We start from the raw sequence: 12647 nt of genomic DNA, 5'->3' as shown, positions 1-12647 counted from the left end.
TCGACGAGGCACAAGGTATGTTTTGGGGCAGTCAGCTTATGCATGTATAATAATATGAGCATGAAGCAGAGAATTATATACTGGGACATGCATAATTGTAGATGGTGCTGCTGCGGTTGAGACCCTTTGGGCTGAACTTGCTCGGGCCAAGGAGCAAGCCAGAGTGAGCAATACGGCTGTCAAGAAGGCAGCTGCTGAGTTAAAGGCCGAATTGGCCGCTCGACACCAGTGCGAGGAGAGAATATATTCCCTGGCGCGAGAACTAAAGGATGCCACTGGCCAATGCAAATCACTCGAGAAGGATAACAAAGCCCAGGCAGCCAACCTCGACAAGGCTTTACAAGAGGCGCGCGGGGCACGGTCCGAGTCTAGAGCGGCTCGGGAGGAGATCCGGCAAGCTGGGGAGATAGCGGCTGGTAAGCCCTTTCTATTATAGACTAAATTTGGCGACCCGAAGTATGCGCTGCTTAATCAATTGTGGAGTTCTCCAGACGCATTCTTGGACCTGCCGAAGAGTGTCTTTGATGCGGCGCAGTTTTACCAAGCGCAAGAGGGACGTGCAGCAGAGAAGCTTTTCTGGTCACAATTCAACGTGCCCAGGCGTTCGTCGTTGCTGAACGAACAGATGGCCTAGTGGGCCGAGCTCCACAAGATGTCCGGAGCTGCCATGAAGGACGTCGTGGTCCGGCCGTGGCCGACTGAGCCAATTCCGAACAGTTGTTTCGGTTTGGTGCAGCGACTTGTTGATGCGGTGCCGCGTATCGACGCTGTTAAGCGGTCGGCATGCGTTGAAGGTGCACGGATGGCCTTTGCCCGCGTCAAGACGTACTGGGCAAAAATGAAGGCCGCCGATGTTGCAGCGAAGAGCCCACCCGGGGGCAAGGACCATCGCACGCCGGAGCAATATTTTGAAGATGTCCTAGAGGGCGCCCGCTTGATAGAGGGTCAATGCTCGAAAGATATTATGTTCGAGTGAATGTATGGGAATTGTGATAACAATATTATGATATAGTAAGGCCGTGTTATATTTATGCCTTTTGCCTAAAAGGTATTTCCTCCTGTGCAGCCGTTTTCTGTAAACTAAAAGTTTGCCAGCCGTCAGCTTTAGCCCCCTCGCATATAATGCGGGGGTGTTCGGAATAGCGACTGACTACACTTGACCCAACGTCTTGGTTCGTGAAGGAGGTGTCAGTGCGGCGAACTAGGCAATCGAACTATAGGGCTTTAACACCTTCACTTAGCCATAGGAGTTTGAAGGTGGGTCTATGATATAGCCCCTTGTATGTGCGCGGTTATCCAAATACGGCTGCGCTACATAGGTGACCGGAAAACGGTCCTTCGTGTTACAGGGAAGAAATCACAAAAGACTTTAATAAGTCGCCGAGTGGTTGACTAGCTCTCGCCGTATCATGATAGTTAGTTTTCGGCTTTCTCTGCTGAGGTGTTTAACCAGGTGAACCGGAAACACAATCGCAGTAGTTCTCCCATTACTACCCTAGCCGATAGAATGGAATGTAAGGTAGTAAGCACAGGAGCCGGGCAACCCAACTATTGACCGAAGACATGATTCAAAGCTGATGCATATTTTGCCAAACTCGTGACGCCGAAGTATGCTGTAGAGCTGTTCGGACTTGTTGGCAGCTAATATGTTGCCATATCGAGCCCCTGGCGATTAGTGCCGAGGTATGTATGTGAATCCACCGAAGAGGTAAAATACAGTTCTATGAGGAAAAGTAAGTACTGAAGGCGGATTATGTTCACTGGAATCTGATTGATACGTCGAACACAATCTTACAGATTATAACACCCCTTCCTAGGTCATTTTATATGCCAGGGGTCGAAGGCTGAGGAAAAAGGATATATCCAGGTTTTAAATAGAGTGTTTGGTCTACAAAAAATCTTTTGGACCTCCTGTCGCACGTTTGCGCTGCCTTTGCCTTAGCGAAGAGGATTCCTTAAAAGGAGCAATCTTTGGTTGCCTGGAGAAAACTGGGCTCCGAAAGAGTCCTTGCAGGTCCATAGGACGAACATGTTTTGATTCATCTGTAAAAAAGATAAGAAATAGTTAAAAGGAAGGGAGGAAAGCTGTAGGAGGACGAACCGTGCTATAGGCTTGTCCGCATTGTGCCTCCGCCGATGACCAAGGTATTTTAAGTGCATAATTATGCATGCGCGATGTGAACTTCGCAGGTATATGCGGCGACGACGGAGGCGGAACTGCTAATCCAGCTCTAAAATTGACCGGTCTTGTGTAGTAGAGACCGGTGGCTTAATGGCTAATGAGGTATGCGGTTTGACGAGGCCGCTTTGTACTTCGGCTGTGATGGCCGTGGTATACTCTTTGGAACGGAGGGGGTGTTCCGTGTTTCCATTGATCGTTATGACGCCGTGTGGACCACGCATCTTAAGCTTTAGATAAGCGTAGTGTGGGACCGTGTTGAAACAAGCAAAAGCGGTCCGCCCAAGCAGTGCATGATATCCACGGGAGAACGGAACAATATCGAACGTCAAGGCTTCGCTTCGGAAGTTGTCCGGCGAACCGAAGACAACTTCCAGTGTGATTGAGCCCGTACAGTGAGCTTCTTCGCCGGGTATTACCCCTTTGAAGGTAGTTGTGGTGGGCTTGATCCTTGAGGGATCAATGCCCATTTTGCGAACAGTGTCTTGATAGAGAAGATTAAGGCTACTGCCGCCGTCCAGAAGGACTCGTGTGAGATGGAATCCACCAATGATTAGGTCGAGGACCAGAGCTGCCAAACCTTTGTGACGGATACCTGTTGGGTGGTCATTGTGATCAAAAGTGATCGAACAGGCTGCCCATGGGTTAAATTTTGGTACGACCGGCTTTATGGCGTAGTCGTCTCGTGGCACGCGCTTGTGCTCCCTTGTAGGGATATGCGTCACAGATATCATGTTTACTGTTTTTACTTCGGGGGGAAATTGCTTTGTCCCCTGATGTTTGGTTGGCGAGTCTCTTCGTCTTAACTGTCACTAGGCGGCCCCTTCCCTTTGTGTTCGACGTTGAGCTTGCCTGCTTGTTTGAAAACCCAACAATTTCTGTTGGTATGGTTGGCGGGTTTGTCAGGGCTGCCATGAATTTGATAGGGCTGATCCGGTATCTTGTCTAAACTGGATGGACCGTCTTTGTTTGCCTTAAATGGCTTCTTCCGTTGACCGGGTTTGGAACCACTGAATCCGGCGTTCACCGTCGTGTCTTGGGTTCCTACATTGTTGTTTAGACGCTTGTTTTTATTGCGTCGAGGCTTGCCATTGCCGTCCCTAACCTCAGAGGTGCCAGGATCGCTGGTGCTATTGCTTCGTCGAGCCAGCCAGCTATCTTCTCCCGCGCAGAAGCGGGTCATCAGTGCGGTAAGAGCTGCCATAGACTTTGGCTTTTCTGCACCGAGGTGACGGGCTAGCCACTCATCTCAGACGCTATGTTTAAAGGCCGCTAGGGCTTTAGCGTCCGGACAGTCGACGATTTGGTTCTTTTTAATTAAGAACCTAGTCCAGAGCTTCCTTGCTGACTCTCTGGGCTGTTGAATGATGTGACTAAGGTCATCGGCGTCCGGAGGCCGGAAATATGTACCTTGGAAGTTCTCGCGAAAGGCGTCTTCCAGGTCTTCCCAGTTGCCAATAGAGTTTCCTGGGAGGCTGTTTAGCCGGTGTCGGGCTGGTCCCTTTAATTTTAGTGGGAGGTATTTGATGGCATGTAGATCATCGCCACGGGCCATGTGGATATGGAGAAGGAAGTCTTCAATCCATATTGCGGGGTCGGTTGTTCCATCATATGATTCGATATTCATAGGTTTGAACCCTTCTGGGAATTCATGCTCCATTACTTCATCAGTGAAGCAGAGGGGGTGTCTGGTGCCTCTATATTGGGCCAAGTCCTGATGTAGCTCGGATGGAGTTCGTCTGTGATTTTCGGCCCGGGCGTGATTATGCTTGTCACGTCCGGCTAGATAGCCGTGGTCGCGCGTCGGGGCACGCCCCCGTGATCCGTAGATCGATCTGTTTTGACCTGCTCTACTGTTCAGGTCTTGCCGCAGGTCATATGTATATCTCCGAGCTCGTATATCTCTATCCTTACGGCGAGGTAGTATGGGCTGGTGTTCGTCTTGAGCTGTCGTTTTGTCCCGGCCACGAGGTGGTCGGTCAGCCGCATTACGTGTTGATGATGCGGGCTTGAGGGCCTCGTCGTCAAATTGGGGTAGCAGTTTACGCTTTGGGTAACTTTTGGTTGGGCGCTCGAGGCCGTATTCCTCGGCTGCGAGAACATTAGTCCACCTACCGTTGAGAAGATCTTTATCAGCGTGAAGCTGTTGCTGCTTCTTTTTCAGGCTCCTTGCAGTGGAAATTAGCCGGCGCTTAATGTGCTCCTGCTCGAGAGGTTCCTCGGGTACGATAAAGTCTTCGTCACCAAGGCTCACCTCGTCCTCGGAAAGTGGGAGATAATTACTGTCCTCCGAGTCTTCGTTTACGGCCTGTTCGTCAGGGCTAACTTGCCCATCTTGCCGATCGTCCTGTTCGAAAGTTGGCTCGACGGGGTCTTCTTTGTCTTCGGCATTGTGCGGAGTGTTGTTGTCTCCTGTGCCGGTATTGCTGTCTTTTCCACGGCGTGATTTAGAGCGGCGCCAGTGACGTTGGCCCTTTGGCTGTATCTCAGGAGGTTTATCCTCGACTGGATCTTTTTTGTCATCGCCGTTACTTGGTGTATCCACCATGTACACGTCATATGAAGAGGTGGCCGTCCGGTGTCCGGTAAACGGCGGGTTTTGGGCCTGCTCTTCTCCGTCATCGTCGTCCATACCGTCGATGTCTTCGGAGCCGTAATCGATCATTTCAGTTAAGTCCTCGATAGTGGCTATGAAGTGGGTGGCGGGTGGGACGTAAAATTCCCTGCTCTCAGCACCTAGACCGGGCTGGGCATAGTTCGGAAGTTGCTCCTCCGTAATGACAAGGGATCGCATTAAGTCCAGAGCCTCGCTTAACGGTGAGGTTTGGCCGGGGAGAAGAGAGTCTGTGGAGTACGGCGGGAGTGAGACTCCTTGGCCGAACTCACACGATGCTGACTCCGAGGGTTCGGAGCCAGTGTCCGGAGGGGAGTCCGACTTCGTGATGGTTGCCAGCGACACTGCTTCCTCCGGCTCTCCCATACTGGGTTTAGTGGCCGCAGATCGTCTGGCGGGATCAGGAATCCCGTGTTCGGACACGGCGACGCGCTCCGGATCTAAAGCTAGAGCGGAGGTTGGGGTCGTGAACCCTTGGAAGATCAAGTCTCCTCGGATATCAGCGACGTAGTCCAGATTTCCAAAACTAATCTGGTGACCCTAGGCATGGCTATCGATCTGCTCTAGATGGCCAAGCGAGTTGGCTCGGAGTGCAAAGCCGCCGAACACAAAGATCCGGCCGTGGAGGAAAACCTCCCCCAGGGCAGCATTGTTGTAGATGACTGATGGAGCCATCGAACCTTCTGATGACGACGTAGCGGAACTCTCAATGAAAGCACCAATGTCGGTGTCAAAACCGGCGGATCTCGGGTAGGGGGTCCCGAACTGTGCGTCTAAGGTCGATGATAATAGGAGACGGGGGACACGATGTTTACCCAGGTTCGGGCCCTCTTGATGGAGGTAATACCCTACTTCCTGCTTGATTGATCTTGAAGAATATGAGGATTACAAGAGTTGATCTACCACGAGATCGTAATGGCTAAACCCTAGATGTCTAGCTTGTATGATTGTGATTGCCTCTACGGACAAAACCCTCTGGTTTATATAGACACCGGAGGGGCCTAGGGTTCTATAGAGTCGGTTTACAAAGGAAGGAATCTGCATATCCGAACGCCAAGCTTGCCATTCACGCCAAGGAGAGTCCCATCCGGACATGGGAAGAAGTCTTTGTCTTGTATCTTCATAGCCCATGTTACATAGTCCGGACGCCCGAGGACCCTTAATCCAGGACTCCCTCACCGTGTCTGAGTGTGTACGCTGCGTCGGACCCGACAAGCAGGAGCAACCGCAAATTGCACCAAATCCCTCGTCCTAGATTTGTCGGACCAGCCATTTTTCTCTCCTCTCTACTCCCTCATCCATGCTGGCCCTCCCCTAGCTCAGCCGCCACCCTTGCTCCGCCTCCGTACTGAGCCCTCAGCGCCACCACAACATTCCTCTCCTCTAGTCTCGCCTTCACGGACACTATCATCGGCCCATACACTACCCTAGCACGTTCGACTTATCTCGGACCGCATCTTGTCCTCTGTGTGTTCGACTAGTTTTTTGTGATTGTTCTGTAGGCAATACAATGGATTCAGATGGTTCGTCGAATGAGGAGTATGGACCCATGGAGCTTGATGAATTAATTGAAAAAGAGTTCTTCGGTTCATCAGATTCGGACGAAGAAACTGAGATGATAATGATCATGAGCATCCAACAGGAAATGGATCGGGAGGTAGAGCACATTCTAAACTTCAAGCATACGATCAAAATTGGTACAGTATATGCAGCTCGGCTACTCTAGAAGGACTACATTGATCCCATACCAACATTCCCTGATGAATGGTTTTGTTGATGCTTCTGTATATATGCACAAACTCTTGTTCTTGCATGTGGTGAAGGGAGTGGAGGCACACAATCCCCACTTCAAGCTCACCTGGGATCGTGTGGAGCATATATGGACCTATAATGAAAACCAATAAATTGTGCTCTTAAAATGAATTTTATCTTCGAACTATGTATTTTCACTACCAATAAATGTTACCGACGGGTCATATTCATGTGTATTATAGACATGTATGAATTTGCATGAATTTAAGGGTTTCAGTTTGAGAAGTGTGGCTGCCCGGCAGAGGCGCGACTGCAGACATATAGGAAGGGAGATTTGTCAAGTCCGACCGTAGATGCACGATAGAGGCCAACGCAAAGAACTCTCACAACTGCTCGGGTCTTTTCAATCTCGCCACCGAGCGGATCCAATTATCATCACATGGCTCGCTGTGTGCCTTATTGTTTTTCCGTGTTGGAGTGCTGAAGGGCATAGGACAACGAAGGCGAAGTACGCCACCGGACCAGTTGGCGTGTGAGAGGCAGGATTTTACACTCTTCATGGGAGATGGAGGCTCCAAAATTTTTGAGTTGCGTGGTTGTGGCGTCACTTTTTCTCGAAACAGGCTTTCGCCCTCTTTATAGATAAAGGCACAAATGGCCGCACCGATACATAGTGATGAGTAAACCCTCATACAAGTAGGTCGGAACGAAAAAAAGGCACCGGGCAAGTGGCACAAGTGCCACTAATTAACCCAACGCCAAACATGAAAAGCAGGAGAGGCCACCCCTAACACACTACAACCAAGCCTACTGAAAAGGACCGGAGCCAGGCCGGTAAGAGAAACCACCGTGCCCCTTTTCCGTCCAGTGTTTGTTCTCAGATCCAATGGATAGATTTTATATAAATTTTGCAGGGGTAAGAGCTTGAGCTTTTTTTATTAGCACTATAACGTCAAATACCAAATATTTGTTGTATTATGATGATCGGGTGTATGAGCATTGGATGATATAGAATCTGCTATAGTTTCTTTGTCTGTATAAATCTGATGATGATCCACACAAATGTCATTGTCAGATACAAGGTTTTAGATTTCCACATAGGTGGTAAATTAAGTACGTTACATGAAAAGAATCATAATAAATCCAAAAGAAACGCGAGATCTTACTCACAAATTCATACGCCCAACACCGATCGATCCGCGGCAACCAACCAAAAATTTACAGCCGGATACTGTACACACCTTTTGTCTCGGGGTGTGGTGCACAGTCGGCGGCGGATCCTCTGCCGAGCTCGTAGTAGCCGGAGACGATCTCTATCCGCAGCTCCCTATCGGAGAAGTTGGGCGAATTGAAGGCGAACTCGAAGCTGGGCAGCACACCTCCGCGGGAGAAGTCCAACTCCGTCACTGCTGTCGACGGCGCCACACCAGCAGCCACCGCTGACGATTAGCCGGCGGCCATCTAGACGACCTGGAGGAGGCGTAGGAAAGGAGGAAGACCAAGGCCGCAACACTAGCTTCGAGAAGGCGAGGTCGCCGCGATCCTTCCGGCGGCGTTAATGAACTTTCTTATCTATTCATCCCTAAAAAAACAGTTTGGCACAATAATCTAACTGTTTCGCAAAAAAAAAACTGACAAAAAAGAGCAACATGGACGGGTAAAAGTTTTTTTTTTGCGAGAAGACAAAAAGCAATAAATAAAGTGCCATAAACCCTTACAAAAACACCTTACAGAAATTGAAAAATACATCTAAATCCTTTGGAGTGTCATGTCTTCTTCCTCTTGTGTCTACCAGCGGCGCACCATGAGCAAAACTCGTCGCCACCACTAGGTCACCATCTCATCGGAGCAAACTTGTTGAGACCTAGGAGTTTGTAAAGGTTGTGAACGGAAGTTGTCGATATGGGTTAGAAGATGTTGACAGCCGCGATGCATGTAGAAAATCGTTGTCTCGGAAGAAAATGCGAGAGAGTGCACGTATAACGCCCCAAGTTCAGTCGTGCGGAGTTGGAGAACACAAGTCTCACATGCTCCTCGACGTAGTTGACGCTGGTCAACCTTCATTGGTCGAAACTGGAGCCTAAGGAGCAAGACGCACAACTGTACATCCGCTCCACATGACTGCGCACTGAGACAAACCTGCAGAAGAAAATCACAACCTGGAGAATCAGATCTGGGACACACCACCCTTCACATGCCTCCCAACGATGACAAGAATACCATCAGAATGAGGACACGGCGGGGAGGAGTTATCCCATGCTGACATCGGTGCCATCGTCTTGCCACCGATGACCGGGAACCAAAACCAAAACTCAAAACCTCAACCTACTACCACATGTCTGAAACAGCGGGGGTCACTGCCCCCTTCCTTCGCTGGATCGACGAATGGAGGGAGGGGGGCCATGATCTCACCAGGGAGGAGGTAGGTCACCGCTGCCACTGAATCCCCTAGGGTTTCGGGGGGAGGAAAACGCTCAGAGAAGAAGATTTTTCTTTTTTCCATGAGGGAACAAAGTAAAAGTCAGGGATAAAAAGATGAGAAGAACAAAGACTCACAACTTGTAATATCGTGACGACTACAGCTAGGATTCCAAAAGCAAGGGTTCGACCGATGAGTTCAGCCCTCCCTCTGGTCGGTAGCCAGTGAGACGACAGAGAGTGTGGAACTTCAAGTGTCCATCTTCTGGCTTGCATGAAACGTTTTTATTAGGTTTTAGTGCCATGGTGTCACTTCACCCTAGCATAAAACCCGGTACACAGAGGTCAATTGCCGAAGCTCGAACCCGAATAACCCAAAATATTTTCGGGTAGCAACTCTAGAAACCTGAAATTTATTATGAAAATTCAGGTTTATAGTCCCGGTACCCGAACAACCCTAACAACCCAAAATTATGAAAAAGAACAGAAAAAATTGTTGCTCTAGCAAAGGCCCGGCCTAACATATCACTCTTTCCCTCGTGACGTAGGCGCCATCCAGTTGTTGCTGGCCATATAACACGTGTGTTGATAACCGTTGGATGCTCAGTGCCTGGCCGTCTGATCTTCTCTTTGCCGGCCTCTTTCTTCCCATCTCGTTGTCCTCGTTGCAGCACCTCTGGCCCGCACCATGGTCCGCCCAACACCAATGTAGCACCGCCTCCAGCAAAAAAGTCGTCGACCAACGCACGTGGCTCTAGTAGCAACTCCAGCAACCTAGCAGTTGCTCGCAGCAACACCGTCTGTCATAGAGACTCCGGCGACCTCGCAATAGTGGCTCACAACAATAGCATCCATAGTAGAAAACTTCGGCGACCTTGCAACAGAGCTCACAGCAATGGCGCCATTGTAGCAACTCCGACGGCCTCACAGCAGTGGCTCATAGCAACACCGCCACGGTTCGCCCTAGCACTGCCAAAGCCATCGAGCGTCGAAGCACCTGGGCCGTCGTCGCAGCATCGTCGTAGTGTTGAAGCAACTCAGTTGTTGTTATAGTGTCCCAGCGGCCATCGAAGCAAACCTTCGCAGCATCTGCATGCAGCACGACAACGTGCTTGCTGCACCACCTCCTAGCAACATCGTCCATCACATCACTGCTCAAGGCAACTCCGGTGGTTTGCAACTGCGCTTGCAGCATCAACGAAAGGCCCCACGACGATGGCACCTCTCGCAGCCACAACAAGCATCGCCATTAGCGTCTCACGGAGCAGCGCCACAGTTGTAGCAACTCTGGCGGCCTCGTCGCAGCAGCTCACAGCAATGCCACCATAGACCGTCGCAGCATCGTGGTAGCTGTCGAGCGTCGAAGCACCGTGGGCCGCCGAGACCCTAGTCGGCTTAGCGCATCAGCTGCCTCATTCTTCCTGCGATCAACATGTTCCAGTTGATAACCATTGAAATGACCAACAATAGCATCAACCGCCCGGCGATAAGCCGCCATGAGCGGGTCTTTGGAATCCCAAGTTCCTGTGACCTGCTGAGCCACCAGATCTGAATCGCCAAAACACCTTACCCGGCTTAAGTTCATCTATTTGGCCATCCGAAGACCGTGGGTAAGGCCTCATATTCAGCTGCATTATTAGTACAAGGGAACATCAGTCTCAAAACGTAACAAAACTTATCACCTCGTGCGGAAGTCAAGATAACTCCAGCCCCCGAGCCTTCCAACTGCCTGGATCCATCAAAATGTATAGACCAATATGTATTATCAGGCTTCTCCTCGGGCATCTGCAACTCTGTCTAGTCATTGATGAAATACACAAGTGCTTGAGATTTGATGGCTGTCCGAGGCATATATTTGAAAACATGGGGTCCAAGTTCAAGGGCCCACTTGGCCACCCGGCCTGTAGCTTCTCTGTTTTTAATAATATCCCCTAGAGGAGCAGAACTAACCACAGTGATGGGATGACCAAGGAAATACTGATTCAACTTACGACTAGCCATGAAGACTCCATAAACTAGCTTCTGCCAATGTGGGTACCTTTGCTTAGATTCAATTAACACCTCACTGACATAATAATCCGGCCTTTGAACCAGATAATAACGGCTCTGCTGTTAGCAGCCACATATAAAAGCAAGGGCTCCTTATCAATCGGAGCTGCAAGAACCGGCGTCTCAGCCAACTATTTTTTAAGTGCCTCGAACGCCTGATTGGCGGCATCACTCCAGACAAAGCGATCTGTTTTCTTCATCATCTAGTATAAAGAGGATAGCCTTTTCTCCTAGATGGCTTATAAACCGGCTTAAAGCCGCGATACAACCCGCCAATCGCTGGATGTCGTTAATACATGCCGGTTTAATCAAAGAAGTGATAGCCTTGATTGTCTCCGGGTTAGCTTCAATACCTCTCTCAGAAACCAAAAAACCCAAGAGCTTGCCTGCTGGCACACCAAAGACACATTTGGCCGGGTTAGGCACCATCTTGTAGACCTGAAGATTATCAAAGGTCTCCTTCAAATCATCTAACAAGGTCTCCTTCTTCCTGGATTTCACAACGATATCATCCACATAAGCATGAACATTGCGTCCAATCTGGCTGTGAAGGCAATTCTGAACATAACGCTGATAAGTCGCATGTGCACTCTTGAGCCCAAAAGGCATAGACACATAGCAGAAGGCTCCAAAGGGAGTGATGAAAGATGTCTTCTCCTGGTCCTTAACTGCCATCTTGATCTATGATGACTAGAATAAGCATGTAAAAACACAAATGCTCGCAACCCGCCGTAGCATCAATAATCTGATCAATACGAGGGAGAGCAAAAGGATCAGCTGCACAGGCCTTGTTAAGGTCTGTGTAATCCACACACATGCGCCAAGTGCCGTTTTTCTTAAGTACCATCACCGGGTTAGCCAACCATTCAGGGTGAAAAACTTCAATGATAAACCCGGCTGCTAAGAGCCGGGCCACTTCTTCTCCAATGGCCTTGCGTCCCTCTTCATTAAAACGACGAAGGAATTGCTTGACCGTTTTGAACTTAGGATCAATATTGAGAGTGTGCTCAGTGAGTTCCCTCGGTAAACCTGGCATGTCTGAAGGCTTCCATACAAAGATGTCCCGGTTCTCATGGATGAACCCGATGAGCGCTTTCCTATTTCGGATCCAGGTTAGCCTGAACTGCTTGGATGAGTCGCCAGGGACAAAATCAACTCGCTTGGTATCATCTGCCGACTTAAACTTCAACAAAGGGTCATGCTCCGTGGTTGGCTTCTTCAAGGGGGTCATATCCGTTGGATCAACATTATCTTTGTAGAACTTCAACTCCTCCATTGCAAAAACGGACTCCGCATAGGCAGCATCGCGCTCTTCACATTCTAGAGCTATCTTCCTATCACCATGCACCGTGATGGTACCTTTACGACCCGGCATTTTAAGCTGCAGACAAACATAACAAGGCCGTGCCATAAATTTGGCATAAGCCGGCCGTCCAAACAAGGCGTGATAAGGGCTCTTGATCTTGACCACCTCAAAAGTCAATTTTTCAGCCCTGTAGTCATGATCATTGCCAAAAGCCACTTCCAAAGCTATCTAACCCACCGGATATGCCGACTTACCAGGCACCACCCCATGAAACACGGTAGAAGACGGCTTAAGATCTTTGTCAGTCAAATTCATACGCTAAAAGTATC

The 12647-nt window shown here is 49.6% G+C and overlaps 1 pseudogene; it reads right to left on the bottom strand.

Moving 5' to 3' along the window:
- Positions 1 to 8820, bottom strand: part of LOC123121146 (BTB/POZ domain-containing protein POB1-like) — a 39280-nt pseudogene extending 30460 nt beyond the window's left edge.
- Positions 8821 to 12647: the final 3827 nt, after the last annotated feature.

The sequence above is a fragment of the Triticum aestivum genome, chromosome 5D, assembly GCF_018294505.1.
Source record: "Triticum aestivum cultivar Chinese Spring chromosome 5D, IWGSC CS RefSeq v2.1, whole genome shotgun sequence".
In the NCBI taxonomy this organism is placed as follows: domain Eukaryota; kingdom Viridiplantae; phylum Streptophyta; class Magnoliopsida; order Poales; family Poaceae; genus Triticum; species Triticum aestivum.
Note: the sequence above shows the minus strand (reverse complement) of the source record. Positions and strands in the feature narration are given on the sequence as shown.